This window comes from Ailuropoda melanoleuca, chromosome 2, assembly GCF_002007445.2.
Source record: "Ailuropoda melanoleuca isolate Jingjing chromosome 2, ASM200744v2, whole genome shotgun sequence".
NCBI lineage: Eukaryota > Metazoa > Chordata > Mammalia > Carnivora > Ursidae > Ailuropoda > Ailuropoda melanoleuca.
Window position 1 is genome coordinate 16,169,266 of NC_048219.1, and position 17,363 is coordinate 16,186,628.

Consider the following 17,363-nt stretch of genomic DNA (forward strand, 5'->3'; position numbering starts at 1 on the left):
CATAGGTCTCTGATTTCTGATTCAGAATCAAAAACAATTTACTGAACATCTGTTGTGTATCAGGAACCACACTGGGGGCTTTCACATCTATTGACTCATTGGACTTCCACAATAACCCCAGAAGGTAGGGATTTGTAGTCTCAATTATAGATAAAAAACTGAGCTGCCCGCTCTGCCCCCCTCCCCAGGAAGATTCAAACCTACACATTCTCTAAATTACCAGGGTCCTTTCTAAAATACCAGCACTGCCCATTCTGTAGCATACTTGGGGTGTTAGGGTTAGGGTTAGGGTTAGGGTTAGGGTTAGGGTTAGGGTTAGGGTTAGGAACCAGAAACTTCCTTACTGGTTCTCCAAGCACAAAGTCAATACCCTTGCTGAAACACCTCTTCCCAACAACTCTCTGACATCTGAAGCTCTTGGCTGAGCTCCTACGAATTTCCATATCCAGTATTCCCTTGAACTCAATCGCAACATTCACTTATCAAAGCATGTATTCAGTAAATATCTATGGAACACCTACTATGTATCAGGCCACCATCTACCCCAAAGTGTTTACAAAGTGTAATGGAAGAGACAGAGGTCAATAAAAATCATACACATAATTGTCATTACACTGTGATAGAGGACACCAAGCAGGTGCATAAGACACCAAGGCTGTAACAGTGAGGACAGATCCATATAATATTTCCTTTCCCCCGTGCCATGCCCTGTGCCATGTTCTATCCTTTTCCTGTTGGTCTGGTTCTGTTTTTTTTTTTAAGATTTTTTTTTTTTTGAGAGAGAGAGAGAGAAAGTGTGAGAGAGGTCAAGGGAGAATCAGACTCCCCGCTGAGCAGGGAGCCTTATGTGGGACTCGATCCCACGACTCCGGGATCGTGATCTAAGCCGAAAGCAGTTGCTTAACCAACTGAGCCACCCAGGAGCCCCAAGGTTCTGTTATTTTTTTTACTCCTGGTTAAACTACTTAAATCATTTGAATGTTTCTGTGGTCAAAGGTGGGGGGGGGCTCAAAAATGAAGGGAAAAAAATAATAAAAATAATGTTGCAAAATAGTACATACAGTACAATCCAGTTTTTGTAAAAAGTAATGTATTGACACACATACCGGGAGGAATCTGGAGAATTAACCATGATTGTCTGCATGGTGGAATTTCATTAGATTTTTGCCCTGCATGCAGGAATGGATCCAGATTTTGTGGAGCCTGAAGTGTAAACAATTTGGGGGGTTTTCTTTGGGAAAAATAATATAAAATTAAAATTACAAAATATAAAAATTGCAAAAGTGGATACACAGCCTTTGAAGGAGCCCATGCAAGTGAGAGACCTGAAGTTTAAGCTTTATTAGCTTCAGAGAAAATCCACCTCTGTTCGTATGTGTTGTCTTCCTGTTTATTTTTTTTTTAAGATTTTATTTATTTATTCGACAGAGATAGAGACAGCCAGCGAGAGAGGGAACACAGCAGGGGGAGCGCGAGAGGGAGAAGCGGGCTCCCCGATGCGCAAGAAGCCCAACGCGGGCTCGATCCCAGGGCCCCAGGATCATGACCGAGCGGACGGCAGATGCTTCCCTGAGCCACCCCGGCGCCCTGGCAGGAATCCATACCCTAACCAGCTGGGTATGCCCCATTGAAACTGATCTCCTGAGTTAGGCCCTTCAAACCAGTCCACTTCCAGAGCGATGCGAGTCCCAACCACGTAGGCAGAGCACGCTTGGCATTTCAAAGCATGACCCCACTACAAAATCGCACGTACTCCTCAGAATTATCTGAAGTAAAAAGAAGGCAATGCTAGGTTCCCAATTCTCCTCATCTTCCACCTTCCTAACAAACTTTCCTGTTGAAATCTCTTCCTCCATCTTTCATCTCCACCATAATTCATCACTGACTTCCTTCTCCTGCTCCCCAGCCATAGGCATCCCCTCTGCACGCTTCAACCACACTCTTGTCCTGCCACTGGACTCCTCTAACTCGGTGAAGAGGAGCGAGTAGCAAGGTCACTAGAGGACAGGAACCCAGGCTTTGACACTAGACAGACTGGGGGAAATGGCCTTGTCTTACTTGTCTTATTTTCCTTTGCAGCCCCAGGCAATGCGCCTGGGCCTGGTACCACAAACAGTAGAATAGTGGTTACCAGGGGGTGGAGGAAGGGGGGGAAATGGGGAGTTACATGTTTAATGAGTGCAGAGATTCAGTTTGGGAAGACAAAAAAGTTCAGGAGATGGATGCAGCGAGGGTTTCACAACAATGTAATGTAGTTAATGCCACGGAACTGTATGTACACTTAAAAATGGTTAAAATGGTAAATTTTAAGTTATATCTATTTCACACACACACACAAAATAATGAGAAACTTTCAAAGTCATTGTGACGATCAGATCTAGTGTTTGTGTCACCAAAATGTGCTTCCCAATGATATAATACTGATATTTTCAGCTTAGCTTAATGTATCTAAATTTCCTAAATGACCCCAAATAAAGTTTTTCACTGTAATTTTTTTTAAAAAATGCGATCCATGGAGCCAGATCACTGGCATTGGAATACAGCTCTACCATACGTCAACTGTAAACGTAGGTAAGTCACTCAAATTCTCCGAGCCTCAAATTACATTTTTTTAAATTGTGGTAAAATACCCATAACATAAAATTTATCACTTTAACCATTTTAAAGTGTACAATTCAGGAGCACTAAGTACACTTACAACGTGATGTAACCATCACCACTGTCTCGTTCAGGAACTTTTTCATCGCCCCAGACAAAAACCCCATACCCATTAAGCAATCTCTCTGTGACCACCTCCTTCCAGCCCAGGGCCGCCACTAATCTGCTTTCTGTCTCTAGGGATTTACTTACTCTGCATAGTTCATGAGATTGGAATCATACAATATGGGGCCTTTTGAGTCTGGCTTCTCTCAGTAGTAGTAAGTCTTCCAGGTTCATCTGGGTTGTGGCCTGTTTCAGTACTTCTTTCCGTTTTTGTTTTGTTTTTTTTTTAAGTAGGTGCCGCACCCAAATGTGGGGCTTGAACTCACGACCCTGAGATCAACAGTCGCAGGAAGGGGTGGGGGCAATGGGTGAAGGAGGTGATGGGGATTAAGGAGTGCACCTGTTGGGATGACCACTGGGTATTGTACGTAAGTGACAAATCACTGAGTTCTACACCAGAAACTGGTATTATGCTGTATGTTAACTAACTGGAATTTAATAAAATCTTGAAAAAGAAAAAAAAAAGAGTCACATGCTCCACAGACTGAGCCAGCCAGGCACCCCAGTATTTCATTCCTTTTTATGGCTGAATAATACCGCATTGTATAGATATATAAACACATTGTTTATACATTCATCTGCTGAAGGACATTTACATTGTTTCCGTCTTTGGCTACTGTGAAGAGTGCTGCTGTGAACATCCCTGTGCATTGTTTGAATATCTGCCTTCAGTTATTTGGGGTATATACTTAGGAGTGGAATTGCTGAGCTATAGAGTAATTCTATATTTAACTTATTGGGAAACTCTCAGATTCCATTTTAAAGTGGGGATAATTTTAAAAAATGAAAATAAAAATAAGGTGGGGACAATGATAGAACTTACCTTGTAGCATTGTTGGAAAGATTGTTGGAGGTAATGCATGTAAAGCACTTAGAATAGTATCTGGTACATAGTAAACACTCCGTAATTGTTAGTATTATTAGCTATGGATGGATGAGTGGGCGTGTGGTTGGATGGATGGATGGATGGATGGATGGATGGAAAGATGAAAAGGATGAGGCTGAGTATAGGGCCTATTTTCACACTGCAAGTTACTGGGAATCACTCCTATTGAATTTATTCTTAAAAATATTTCATTAGGCAATTTCCACGTTACAATAGATTATATCCAGTAAATTTAGGGAAGAAAAGAATTCCCCTTTTCTGTCACTTTTCCCCAGCAACTTTTCTGAGAAGAAAGTTCCCTCCTCTAGATTTTCCATCCTCCCACTCAACCAACCTCCCAGGGTCAGACACTAGGTCCATAGACCTAACTATTTCACTAATATTCCCTGAATGTTGTCAATTATTTCTAGATTCAGTTGTCATAATTGGCAAAACACAGTGTGGTTTTAAGATCTGTAGCTTTTAACAGCAAATATTAAAGCATTTTAAAAATAAGTTCAGGAGGTGCCTGGGGGACTTAGTCAGTTAGGCATCTGCCTTCGGCACAGGTCATGATCCCAGGGTCCTGCGAGGGAGCCCCGCATCGGGCTCCCTGCTCAGTGGGGGGTCTGCTTCTGCCTCTCCCGCTCCCCCTGCTTGTGCTCTCTCTCTGTCAGATAAATAAAATATTTTATAAATAAATAAATAAATAGAAATAAGTTCAGGGGCCCCTGGGTGGCTCAGTAGGTTGAGTGAGCAACTCTTGGTTTCGGCTCCGGTCATGATTTCAGCGTTGTGGGATTGAGCCCCATGTCAAGCTCTGCACTCAGCGCGGAAACTCCTTGTCCTTTTCCCTGCCCCCCACCCCCGTACTTTTTCTCTCTCTAAAATAAATAAATAAATAAAATCTTTAAAAAATAGTAAGTTCAAGGGCACCTGGTTAGCTCAGTCAGTAGAGCATGCAACTGTAAGTTTGAGCCCCGTGTTGGGTGTAGAGATTACTTTTTTAAAAAATAAACTAAAATCTTTAAATAGATAAATAAAAAGTTCAGTTAGGGATGGTCAACATTGTATTTATAAGTTCTACTGTGAATTCAAATACCATATACAATCACTTTACGAGGAAAGACAATTCGACATTGTTAATACAATTTTATAGCTCAAAAGGAGCTAAAAAATATACTAAGGATTACATTTCCTCAAATTTTTCTCTTTTCTCTAGATTTCAAGTTTTCTAGAAATTTTACAAAGTCAAGCCCAGCATTTTAGGTAGTTTAGAGAAACGTATTTCCCACGCTGCAAAGATATCTGACCCATTCGGCTTCTCCAACACTCACTGAGGGTCTGCTTTCTTCCACGGCACATGCAGCAAAGAGATCTGACGTGTAGTTCTAGCTACTTCAGGCCCTAGCAACAGATGAAAATGTTGGTAGCAACCGTACCACGAGGGTTTTACCTCTCTTCTCAATCTTCTCAATCTTCTCAATGACGGTCACACTCTGACTTCGAGCCCTGTCTGTGTGCCCTGTTCCTTGGAGACGGGGGCCCCTCCTTGATTAAGCAACTCTCCAACATCTGCTGCTCAATGCTCACGGGTGTGCTCCCCGACTCTGGCATTCCCTGTCCCTCCCACTCCTGTTTCTCTTCTGCTCCCACACCTGAATTCCTGAGCACAGTTCACCACCTTGGAAACATTCCTGATCAAACAATGAAAAAGATTATCCAAAAAAAAAAAAAGAGAGAAAGAAAGAAAAGGATTACCCATACTCATGAGGCTGTGGGAAATGGGTACAGTTTTGGAAGGCAATTGGGCAGTACCCAGAAAATACGAAAAGCATATACCTTTCAACAGAATCACCCTACTCCTAGAAATCTATCCTGCAAATGTATTTGAGCAAGTGCACAAAGCTGTATTTCAAAGATGTTCGGTGCAGAATTGCTTATAGTAGTGAAAAATTACAAAGAACAGGAATGTACTTCAATAGGGTGATTGCGTTTTCTGACAGTTTTCATTCTTAGGTGCTTCTTTCTTATACTGTGCTGAAATCTGCTCCTGGGTCCAAGGTTTGCCTCCAGGCTAATCTCGGGTTATGCCATTATTTGGCCTTGCACGGGTGTGGTCTAGACACTCCACAGGCTCTAGAGGTCAGAGGTGGGACGGAGTCTCTGGAAGCATACTTCAGATTACCAGAATTTTTGAAGGCCCAGTTAAATAAAGCAAGAGTCTCAAAACTTCTCAGCAATGATTACAACACATCATAGCCGAACAGAGATATAAAAGCATCGCAGCTGTCAAATTATTCACTTGGTCACTCTCATCACAGTGTTATGTATGGCGTGGCATTATTTACTGCACTCACTGACTATGCTTTCTTACTCACTAAGCAAAGATCATCCAAGTTTCTAGAGCTTTCTTTAATGTTGGCTTGATGTTATGCCTCACCTCCTACCTTTTATCTTTAGCAGGTGTCTGTCAACTCTTTGTTGAAAACAATCTCTTTCTGTCTCTCTATGTCTCTGTCTCTCTCTCTCTCTCACACACACACACACACATACACACACACACACACACACACACAGAAACACACACACACACACACACACACACAGACCAAAACTGGGTGGCACTGCTGTAATAAATTCTCATCCTACTTATAGGGAACAATGAGGGTAGACTGATCAAAAGAATTTTGGAGTAGAAAAGACTCACGGCCTTCGAGCTGAAAATGAAGATGTCCCCCCTGTGCACCAAAAGCCAAAGACCTTCCCTTTTTTTTTTTAGTAGGCTCCACGCCCAGCACGGGCTCAAATTCACAACCCTGAGATCAAGAGTCACATGCTCTGCCAACTGAGCCAGCCAGACGCCCCAGTAAGTATTCTTAAGAGGAAAAGGGGAAAGAACTTCCCTACATCCTGACTTTATCTGGGATAAGCACTGCTCATATTATGAATCATGAAGCCATTGTTTCGGCCCAGGAGTAGAAAGGGCAGGGCCGTGCTCATTTACCCAAAACACTCTTCTGCTTAAAAAAAGAAAAGAAAGAAAAGAAAAGAAAAAAGAAATGAAGAAAAAGAGATTTCCATTAGGAGAGTTACACCGGAGATCCTTGACAATGGCAAGGGATTTTTCCAAAGACCTTTTAGGAGCCTTAATATACCACATAGTGTCTCCCAAAATTATGTTACAAATTACAGCCAGAAAATTTTAAGTGATTGCATTTCAGACCCTAAATAATTCCATAAATGCAGATATAATGTTATTTATAAAGTCTGTCATGTGAGGAGTATTAATTAACCATGTTTAACATTTTGCACCCAAGGTCCCAAAGAAGAAAAGAAAACAGAACCTCAGTGAGTTAATTGTGCCCCTTCATCTTTAAGTAAAGCTTAACCTCTCTCTCGAAGACCAGTTTCTGCACTTTAATGAGCTGAAGCACTCATGAAAACAACTCCCCAAAGCACTTTTCCTTGCATCTGTGTGACACACAGATCGATCGCTTGGTATCAGAGATCCTAGGCACCGCTGAACTTGACATTCCACGCCAAGTTTATCCAAAACTTCTGTTTGTGGTCACACAAAAATAAAAATTTTTTTAAAAAAGTCATTTTCTCAAGCTTCTTCACTTTCCTCTCATTTCTATTTCTGGCACTATCAAGTGATTTATTTTTACGAGTCTTTTCTACTCCTCCAACAAGAAACAAAGATTTTAGTCACTGCATGCAGATTACCTAGAGGCCGGAACTCGCAGAGAAGAGAAATCACGTGAGACGTCAAGGTGGCATAGCAGGCCTGCTCACTCCCTGGTCAATGACAGCTCCAGCGAAGTCCTTCGGTTCACATCCATCCACAACGGGCCTCTGGGAGTAGCTAATGACATGCAAAACTGTAAGCGTTGAAGCTGCCAATGTCAAGGGCTCCCAGAGTCTTCTTTTGATTAACACTTATATAATGGCCGTTTGTCAGGGTTCTTGGGGGAATTCATCTCATGAATCCTGGCAGGCAGCAAGGACCACTTCCCGGTACGGAAGGTAAAAATCCCCAGTCCTCTCGTTTCCAGGTCCCTCGGCAGCTAAGGTTCCGGTCGTGACTTGGGCATCACCGATCAGCCACACTTGCTTAGGATTTTTGAGGCTGGAGCTTGAAGACTGGCCAAGTTCTTCACAGCGGGGCACTGCAAGCAGCATGTCCAGTGTCCATGCCGCTCGGGTCAGAGTGGCATCCGGCACCCAAGGCCCACCAAATCTTCCATGCAGGCTGCCGCAATGAGCACACAGTGCAGCCCCAACAACGGGGCCATCTTCACCGACCTGGCCCTGCGATGTGATTTCGGCGTAGTTCTAGACTCCTGGTCTCCTTTTGTCTCAGCGTATTTCCCAAACCTTGTTTCTGCAGCCTTCCAGTGATTTTGTAACCTCCCTGGGATACTGTGATATACTAAGATATTTTTGCTCTTCCTCCCCAGTTCCTGGCACAGAGTTCCTAAAACCCTTGGAATTTCCAGAGTGACAGGGGTGGGAGGGGCATCTTCTGTTATTTATAATAAGCCCTTTTTAACCAGACCTGAGCTTCAGCTCAGGAAGTGACTCTTGGAGGATGGGGGCTGGTTGCCCAAGGAAATAACGATGGGATTAGAGGGTTGGAACTTTCAGCCCCACCTCTGGGAAGGGAAGAAGGGCTAGAGATTGAGGTGTATCAGCAATGGTCAATCACCAATCCCGCCTATGTTACGGAACTTCCATGAAAACTCTACACAGAAAATTCAGAGAGCTTCCAGGTTGGTAAACACAGAGAGGCGCTGGGAGAATGAAACACCCAGAGAGGGCGTGGAAGTTCTGTATCCTTTCCCATCCACCCTACCCCATGCATCGCTCCCATTTGGCTGTTCTTGAGTTGTATACTTTATATAAAAAACCAGTAATAATAAGTACAGCCCTCTCCTAAGTTCTGAGAGCTGTTCTAGCAAATTACTAAGCCCAAGGAGGGGGTCACAGAAACCCCAACTTATAGCCAGTTGATCAGAAGCCTGGACTCACAACTGGCATCTGGGGTGGGGAGCAGTCACAGGGTACTGAGCCCTTAACCAGTGGGGTAGTTAGTGTCAGAATTGCTTGGTGTGAAAAACCCACATATTTGGTGTCAGAAGTGTGAGCAGGAGTTGAGAAATAGTTTTTCTTTCCTTACCCAATGTGCGTGTGTTCAATCAAATCCATTTACTGGAGTAATTAGCCAGAATCAGTTTCTGTGCCTTGTAGCCAAAAACCTAAGTAATAACACCTCAGTACCCAAGAAACTCTTCTCAACTCTACCTGGGGTCTTCCTGCTGCAAGTCAAACTCATTTCTTGCTCTGCGGTAGGGAGACACAGGGTAAGGAGAGCGCAGAACCAGGAGACCTGCTTTCTGGTCTAGACTTCTGCCACTTCCTGGCTGTGTGAGCTGAAGCCAGTCCCTTCCACGCTCTGAGCCATGACTCTCTCACCTGCACAGTGAAATGGAGAGTCTGCACCAGACCAGTCGTTCCCCAAACTAGTTCTGCCTTAGAATCCCCTCAAGAGTTTCTTTTTCAACATTTGTTTTTATACAGCCTCCTGGGCCCCACTCCTGAAAAAACTTATTTAATCGATTCAGCAGATCTCTGACAAGCGACATGGAGGCAGGAACACCTTTGAGAACCACAAACTAAGGCCTCCAGGGTCCACTCCTCTCACAAACTCTGTGATCTTCCAGCGGAAAGCAGAGACAGTTTTATTGCCATATTTCTTGTGCCCAGAAAGTTCCTGGCACACAGGAGGTGTTCGGAAAATAGTAGCATCTGTGTAAAGGGTAAACAAACTCTGCAACTTTTCTGTAAATCTAAAATTACTCCAAAATACAAAAAGTTTATTTAAAAGAATACTGGAAGGAAGGAGAGGGGAATTCTTTTTTTTTTTTTTTTTTTTTTTTTTTAAAGATTTTATTTATTTATTTGACAGAGATAGAGACAGCCAGCGAGAGAGGGAACACAAGCAGGGGGAGTGGGAGGAAGAAGCAGGCTCATAGCAGAAGAGCCTGATGTGGGGCTCGATCCCACAACGCCAGGATCACGCCCTGAGCCAAAGACAGACACTTAACCGCTGTGCCACCCAGGCGCCCCAGGAGAGGGGAATTCTATCCAGACCACATTAACCAAGAGTTTTATATTACTTTGTGTTGAAAAATCCCTTCCACCATCCCCAACCCCCCCCCATTATCATTCTGCTATCACCGAGCCATCAGAGGAGACCGGCAAAGCCACCATTCTGTCATGGCTACAAAAAGGTTTGTCACCTGTCTTTGTGCTAGACACTGTGAAGACTCAAGTTCTCCTCCCAGCACACCCCTTAATTTTACTGTGCCTCAGTTTCCTTGGCTATAAAATAGACCCCCTTCCTCCCCTCCGTATCGTACAGAATTATTGTAAGAAGCAAATGCAAGAATAAGAGTGGCCGTAATAGTGAGCACTTACTAGGGATGCCTGGGTGGCTCAGTCAGTTAAGTGGCTGCTTTTGGCTCAGGTCATGATCCCAGGGTCCTGGGATGGAGCCCCAGGTCAGGCTCCCTGCTCAGCGGGGAGTCTGCTTCTCCCTCTGCCCCTCCTCCTGCTCCTTCTCTCTTTCTCTCGTGCTCTCTCTCTCAAATAAATAAATAAATCTTTAAAAAAAAAAAAACAGGAAGCACTTACTACATGCCAGGATCTATGCTAAGCACTTGACAAGCATTCTCTTCATTAATTTTCACAACAACCTTATAAAACAGGATAATAACAAGAAATGAAAATAAAAATAAGATAGTAATATTCCCATTGTATAGATAAGGAAACTCAGGCTTCCAAAGGAACTTGATCCAGGTAGTACAGCTGGTGAGGGGAGAGCTGGGAGAGGAGCCCAGGGTGTCTGAGTCCACAGACCTTGTGTGTTCCTCTGCCCTGTGATTTCTATGCACCAGGGGTTAAAGAGGTATACATCCTTATTTTGATTATTTTCATCCCATTCTTCCCTCTACCCAGTCTCTCTCTTCTTCCTCCTGCTCCCCAAACAGACCCAGACTAGAGCCCGGGAGTTTCCAAATGGGGGCCGTGGAAGTGGCAGGTCATCGGCCCAGAGTCTGGGGTCGGGAATCCCCAGCATTCCCCCTGCTGCCGCAGGGAGTACAGATGGACACAGGCACCCAGGAAAGGAAAAGCATTTGCCTCTCTGAGAACCCAAATGTCTACGTCAGGCTCACCTTCCCTTCTTCGCCTCACCCAGGAGAGCACAGGCAAGGCCACCCACCTCAGGCCAACTCCTCTTTGGCAGAAGAGACTTTTGATCATTAGTTTGTGCTGCTTTCCTAGTTGCATTCACATGAGGAGGTTGTAAATATCTGAATTGTTTCTTTAAACAGCTGGCCCCACCCATTCATTGGTACCAGGCGGGCCCCTGCCAAGGCTGAGTCCAGCCTTGATGTGGCCTGGGAGCCCAGGAGGCTGGGCGGCAGGCTGTGCTGGGTGTACCCAATTTTTGCCCAGCCAAGCCTGGTGGGGAGGCTTTTGGTGGTGTTGCTAGGCAACCTGGGTAATTGGAGAGGCCATGGATTGGGCTTCTGGGCCGCAGAGATTAACAGCCTCCTTCATCACACTGCAAACCATCATTATCCCCTGTTCCAGAGGCCTGCAGCAATCTCTGTGGTTATAGCCTGAAAGAGTGCTTTTTTAGCTACAGAAATTAAGAACCAGCTTTTCGATATTATGGGTTTGTGGCTGTGGTTGCTTTCTTTTTGCTGCATCTCTGAGGATACACTTGGAATAAATAAGCGAACGATTAAAAAAAAGAAATGTCTCCACAAACTCCCTTCTCCAAAAGTTTTTCTTATTTCTAACGCAAAGCAAACTTGCACTCACTGTGAAGGCAGCTAAAGTGGAGACACTCTACTTCCCGAGGTCTGTGCATGCCCACGACATGTTAAAAGCGTCTTGCTTGGAATCCCACAGAACTGGGGCTGTGGTTCAGGGTGGGGAAGCCAGGGCCTTGCTCCTGAGCAAGGCCTTTCAGCAGAATAATTTCTTTCTGTCTCTCCCACTCAACAACAATCACAACACCCCCCTTCCCTGTCTCCAGCCACTTTCACTTATACTATTTCAATGCCTCCTCCCGGCGGCCCTGTAAGGATGACGTCATTACTACTTGCATTTTACAGATGGACAATTAAACAGAAGAGGCACCGTGATCACATACCTAGCTAGTCACCCCAAGCTGACACACAAACCCATTTTTCTGAAGCTAGATGGGCACTCCACTATCCACACTGATTCCCCCCGTGCTACTTAAGATAGGACATAGAACTTGTACCTGATTGCGGTACATGTAATAGTGATAACAGTACTCACCGGTGTAGGGACACGAGAACTTCATCCTGTATCTCGTACGATCCTCCACACATCATCCTTGCTGATGGTGGTCAGGCTTTCAAAGCTGCCTCATGTACACTAAGGAACACAGTCTGGAAGAATTCCCAGAGCTGGACACCCTATTTAAATAGGTTAACAAGTCTCCCGGAGTACAAGGCTGAAGGAAAACACTGACCCTGAGCCATCGCTGCCTTCATTCGAGGAGCTGACTCTGCTCGGCCGCATTACGATACTACTCTGTCCGTCCCCTGAGTAAGGAGGCAGAAACATTGCTTTCATTAGATATTTGTAGTTATTCTTCCAAAGGGCTTTCACTGCCTCACGTACAATGTGTCCTGAATAGTGGTCCATCGATAGTGACCAACTGTGTGAGTTTGCAGAGGACTAGGGATTTCCTGGGATGTGGGACTTGGGGTTTTAAAATCAGGACAGTCCTGGGCAAACCGAGGGTAGTCACCTCTCCTAGACCACCTACATTAGAATCATCTGGGGAGGCCAGGTGAAGATGCCTGGTTTGCATAGGATTACTATGGCAGTGGTTCCTAACCTTGGCTACACATCCGAATTCCCTGAGAAGATTGTAAAAAAAATACTAACTCTGGGCTCATGCACCAGTGGGATCAGAGCCTCTGGAGCGAGGGCCTGAGGACTGGTGTATTTTAATGTACAGCCCAGACTAAAAACCCCTACCCTAGAGATTTGGATTCAGAGGGTCTGGGCTGGGGTCTTACCCAGGAATCTGCATGCCTTTTTGACAGCTCCTCAGGGAATTCTTAAGTATACTGTGGTTTGATAAGCAATGAATTCTTATGTGATGTGTGCATTCACTGGACAGGCATTCCCTGAATGTCTTCTGTATGTTGGGCTCTGGAATCATAAGGAAAAAACAAACAAAAAAACTGCTTCCTATTCCCAGGTCCTCCCTATCCAAGGAGGAATAAAGAGCTATAAATTGTCCCAACGCAGTATACTGTGGTTTAGCTTTATACATGACTCAGCGCCGTCAGGGTGATTATGGTTACTCAGTTCCCAGAAGCCTAGTGTGACAGATTAAAGATGGAATATATTATTTGCCATTCCTCCCACTAAGAGGTGGGGTTCGTTTCTCCTGCCCTTGAATCTGGGCTAGCCCTGTGACCGGCTTCGACCAGTAATAGGTGGCAGAAGTCGTACAATCTAAGGCCAGGCCTTAAGAGATCGGCAGCCCCACTGTCGTTCTTCTTGGAAGCCTAAGACCATAAGAAGGTTGACTCCTGGGTCATCTGGCTGGCTTAGTCAGTAGAGCATGCAACTCTTGATCTCGGGGTGGTGAGTTCAAGCCTCACATTGGGTATAGAGCTTACTTAGAAAAAATATAAATAAATAATAATTTAAAAAGAAGGTTGGATGGCACATGATGTAATGAGTACTGGGTATTATGTTATATAAGACTGATGAATCACTGACCTCCACCTCTGAAACTTATAATGCATTATATGTTAATTAATTGAATTTAAATTAAAAAATAAAGTTCTTGTGAAACTAAAAAAAGTGAAAAGAAAAGTCATGGAAATAAATAAATAAATACATAAATAATAAAAAAAAGAACGTTGATTACCCTGCATGCTCTGATGAAAGCCCGATCTATACGTATGGAGAGAGAGGCCATGCAGAAGAGCCCCGGGGTGCCAGACCCATGCGTAAGTGAAGCCTTTTTTTTTTTTTTAAGATTTATTTATTTAAGGCAAGGAACAACATGTTGGAGAGGATGTGGAGAAAGGGAAACCCTTTTACACTGTTGGTGGGAATGCAAGTTGGTACAGCCACTATGGAAAACAGTGTGGAGGCCCCTCAAAAAGTTAAAAATAGAGCTACCCTATGACCCAGCAATTGCACTACTGGGTATTTACCCCAAAGATACAGACGTAGTGAAGAGAAGGGCCATATGCACCCCAATGTTCATAGCAGCATTGTCCACAATAGCTAAATCGTGGAAGAAACTGAGATGCCCTTCAACAGATGACTGGATTAAGAAGATGTGGTCCATATATACAATGGAATATTACTCAGCCATCAGAAAGAACGACTACCCAACATTTGCAGCAACATGGACGGCACTGGAGGAGATCATGCTAAGTGAAATTGGTCAAGCAGAGAAAGACAATTATCATATGGTTTCACTCATTTGTGGATCATAAGGAACAGCAGGGAGATCAGTAGGAGAAGGAAGGGAAGAATGAAGGGCGGGTAATCAGAAGGGGGAATGAAGCATGAGAGACTATGGACTCTGGGAAACAAACTGAGGGCTTCAGAGGGGAGGGGGGTGGGGGATTGGGTTAGGCTGGTGATGGGTATTAAGGAGGGCACGTATTGTATGGAGCACTGGGTGTTATACGCAAACAATGAATCATGGAACACTACATCAAAAACTAATGATGAACTATATGGTGAATAATATAACATAATAAAAAAAATTTTTTTAAAGGTTTATTTATTTGAGAGAGAGAGAGAGAATGCATCCAAGTGCGAGTAGGAGAGGGGAGAGCAAGTGCGAGTAGGCAAGGGGAGAGGGAGAGAATTTCCAAGCAGACTCCCCGCTGAGCGGAGCCCACAGGGGGCTCGCTCTCACAACCCTGACTGAGATCATGCCCTGAGCCGAAACCAAAGGTCTGATGCTCAACCAACTGAGCCACACGGGCGCCCCTAAGTTAAGCCTTCTTAGACCTCAGAGCCCAGCTCACCCACCAACTGAAGACAGCCAACTTGGTGACCCCAGCCGACACCACACAGAGCAGAACTACTCAGCAGGACTCTGACCAAATTCCAGACCCACAGAATCACGGCAAGATGAAATGATTGTTGTTTGAAGCTGCCACATTTTAGAGTGGTTTGTTAATACGCAGTAGTTACCAACACATCTCATCAGAGGTAGAAGACAGAATGGCATCCCATACCATTCTGCCTTCCCATTGCCATTGCTCACCTTGGTAGCCCTCCATACCGCTGGTGCCTACCTGAAAAATTCTCCATCTCGGTTTCTATTCCTGCCCCCCTCCAAAACCAACACACACAACCATAAATCAGGGTAGAGCAACTCTCTGCTTAAAACCTCTCAACGGTTTCTCACTGTCTTGGAGATAAATACAGGATCCTTACCAGGGCTGGTGATGTCCTGCATGACCTAGCTCCTGCCTTCTTTGTGGAATTTACCACTCTCCCCCCAACATCTCTTTTCTTTCTTTTCTATACAAATATACGTAGCTTTTTATTGAAGTATAGTTGACGTACAATATGATATTAGTTTCAGGTGTGTAATACAAGGATTTGACAATTATACACATTACAAAAGGCTCACCACAACAGGCGTAGTTACCGACTATCACCATACGTTATTATAGTCATAGTGACTATATTCCCTCTGCTGGACTTTTCATCTCCGTGACTTACTTGTTTTATAAGTGAAAGTCTGGCTCCTTGACCCCCTTCACTTTTTTCGCCTATTCCCTCACCCCCCTCTCCTCTGGCAACCATCAGTTTCTTCTCTGTATTTATGAGTCTGTTTCTGTTTGTCCATTTGCTTTCTGTTTTAGAAAGCACCACATATAAGAGAAATCATATGGTCATTGCCTTTCTGTCTGACTTACTTCACTTAGCCTAATACACTCTAGGTCCATCCATGTTGTTGCAAATGGCAAGGTTGCATTCATTTTTATGGCGGAGTAGAATTCCATAATATATATGCCACATCTTCTTTACCCACTCAGGTTGCTTCCATATCATGGCTATTGTAAATAATGCTACAATAAACATATGGATGCATACATCTGTTTGAATTAGTGTTTTTTGTTTTCTTCAAGAAAATACCCAGAATTAGAATTACTGGATCGTATGCTATTTCCATTTTTAATTTTTTAAGGAACCTCCATATTGTTTTCCACAAGTTCTTCTTCCCATCCCAAGAACACCCCAAGCTCTCTCCTGCCTCAGGGTCTTTGCACTTGCTGTTCGGTTGACCTAAACCTCTCTCCTCCATCCCTAACCCACCCCTCTGCCCACCCCATATATTCTAGCAGATTCCCCTGCTTATTTGCTCCCAGCACGTGTTACTATCTAAAAATATCCGATGTGTTTATTCGCTATCTTTTCTACTAGAACATAAATTCCAGAAAAAGTTGAACATGTGTAGTTTTTACTCCATTTGTAGGTGCTCAGTAACTGTTTGCTGAATAAACCATCAAGAAATGAAGAAAGTAGGAAGTATGGAGTAATAGAAATCACAGCATCAGAAATGCCTGATCCTGCTTCACTTCTGCCTCTGCTTACCTGTGGACAAACCCCTTCGGCTCACCTGACCGGGAGCCTCGTCCCCAGCACGACACACATGGCCAGGATGTGTGCGGGAGCCCCAGAAGTCCTCACACTGTTTTGCTCACGAATCCCCATTCGATTTTGAAAAAACTATGACCCTCACACACATTTTATGATAATAACTAAAATTATTTTTCACAAGTTAAAATAGGTTCCAAGACACAATTTCCTGGTATAGTCATATTAGAAACATGCTTTCGATATGTTTTCATCTAAGCCTTGGAGTTACAGATATAGTTTGTTCAGTTTTTGGAAAATGTCTGCCATGTAATCCAATTGTCAAAGCCAGGGCTCGCTGTCAAACCAATTAGCCATACCAGAAAAATTTTGTCTGTAAGAAAACCCACTTCCGTTTTTAAAAATGTCTATAAATGAGTTTATCTGTATCCCCATGACAACCAATTCAGGTCCCAATTAATTCCTAATGCACAGATAACGAGCTAAGGCACTTCAATTTAAAAAGTAGAGTAGCGTAATGGTTAAAAGCACAAATTCTAGAGGGGAGGTTCTGGAGTTCAAGTCCGGATTCTGCCACTTGATAGCTCGGTGACCTTGGGCAACCTCTTAAACTTCTGGCTGCTGGGACACCTGGCTGGCTCAGTCGGTAGAGTGTGTGGCCCTCGATCTCAGGGTCATGATTAAGCCCACTGGGTGTAGAGCTCACTTAAAAAATAATAATAAAATAAAATGAAAAGAAAATTCTACGAGTCTGCAGTGAGGTACCACCCCTTCAGTTTATCTTATCTAATCTCGCAGGAACCAAGCATTCTCCAGTTGTCCTTCTGGTTTTTGTAGACCTGAGCAAGGCACCATAGAAAGATTCAGGACAAATCTAGGAAAGCTAGAGAAGGGAAATACTGAACGCAGAGTTAGGGGCTCCTGGCTGGTTCAGCAGGGGAGCATGCAACTCTACCTCAGCTCTTAAATTCAAGCTGCAAGTTCGGCCTGAAGGAATGAGGGGAAGGAAGGAAGGAAGGAAGGAAGG

General features: G+C 44.0%; 1 protein-coding gene across 4 annotated transcripts in view; it reads right to left on the minus strand.

Annotated features, from left to right (window-relative positions):
* Positions 1–17,363, minus strand: part of RHBDL2 (rhomboid like 2) — a 49,974-nt gene that overhangs the window by 28,397 nt on the left and 4,214 nt on the right. The window contains exon 1 of one of the 4 annotated variants that reach the window (XM_019808196.2): positions 12,011–12,593. The exons of 1 other annotated variant lie outside the window; for it this stretch is intronic. The gene's annotated coding sequence lies outside the window, so the exon portion shown is untranslated. Of the gene's footprint in view, positions 1–7,357; positions 8,102–10,869; positions 11,368–12,010; positions 12,594–17,363 lie in introns of those variants that run through there. 2 more of the 4 variants (XM_019808195.2, XM_034649650.1) reach the window with 2 other exon arrangements.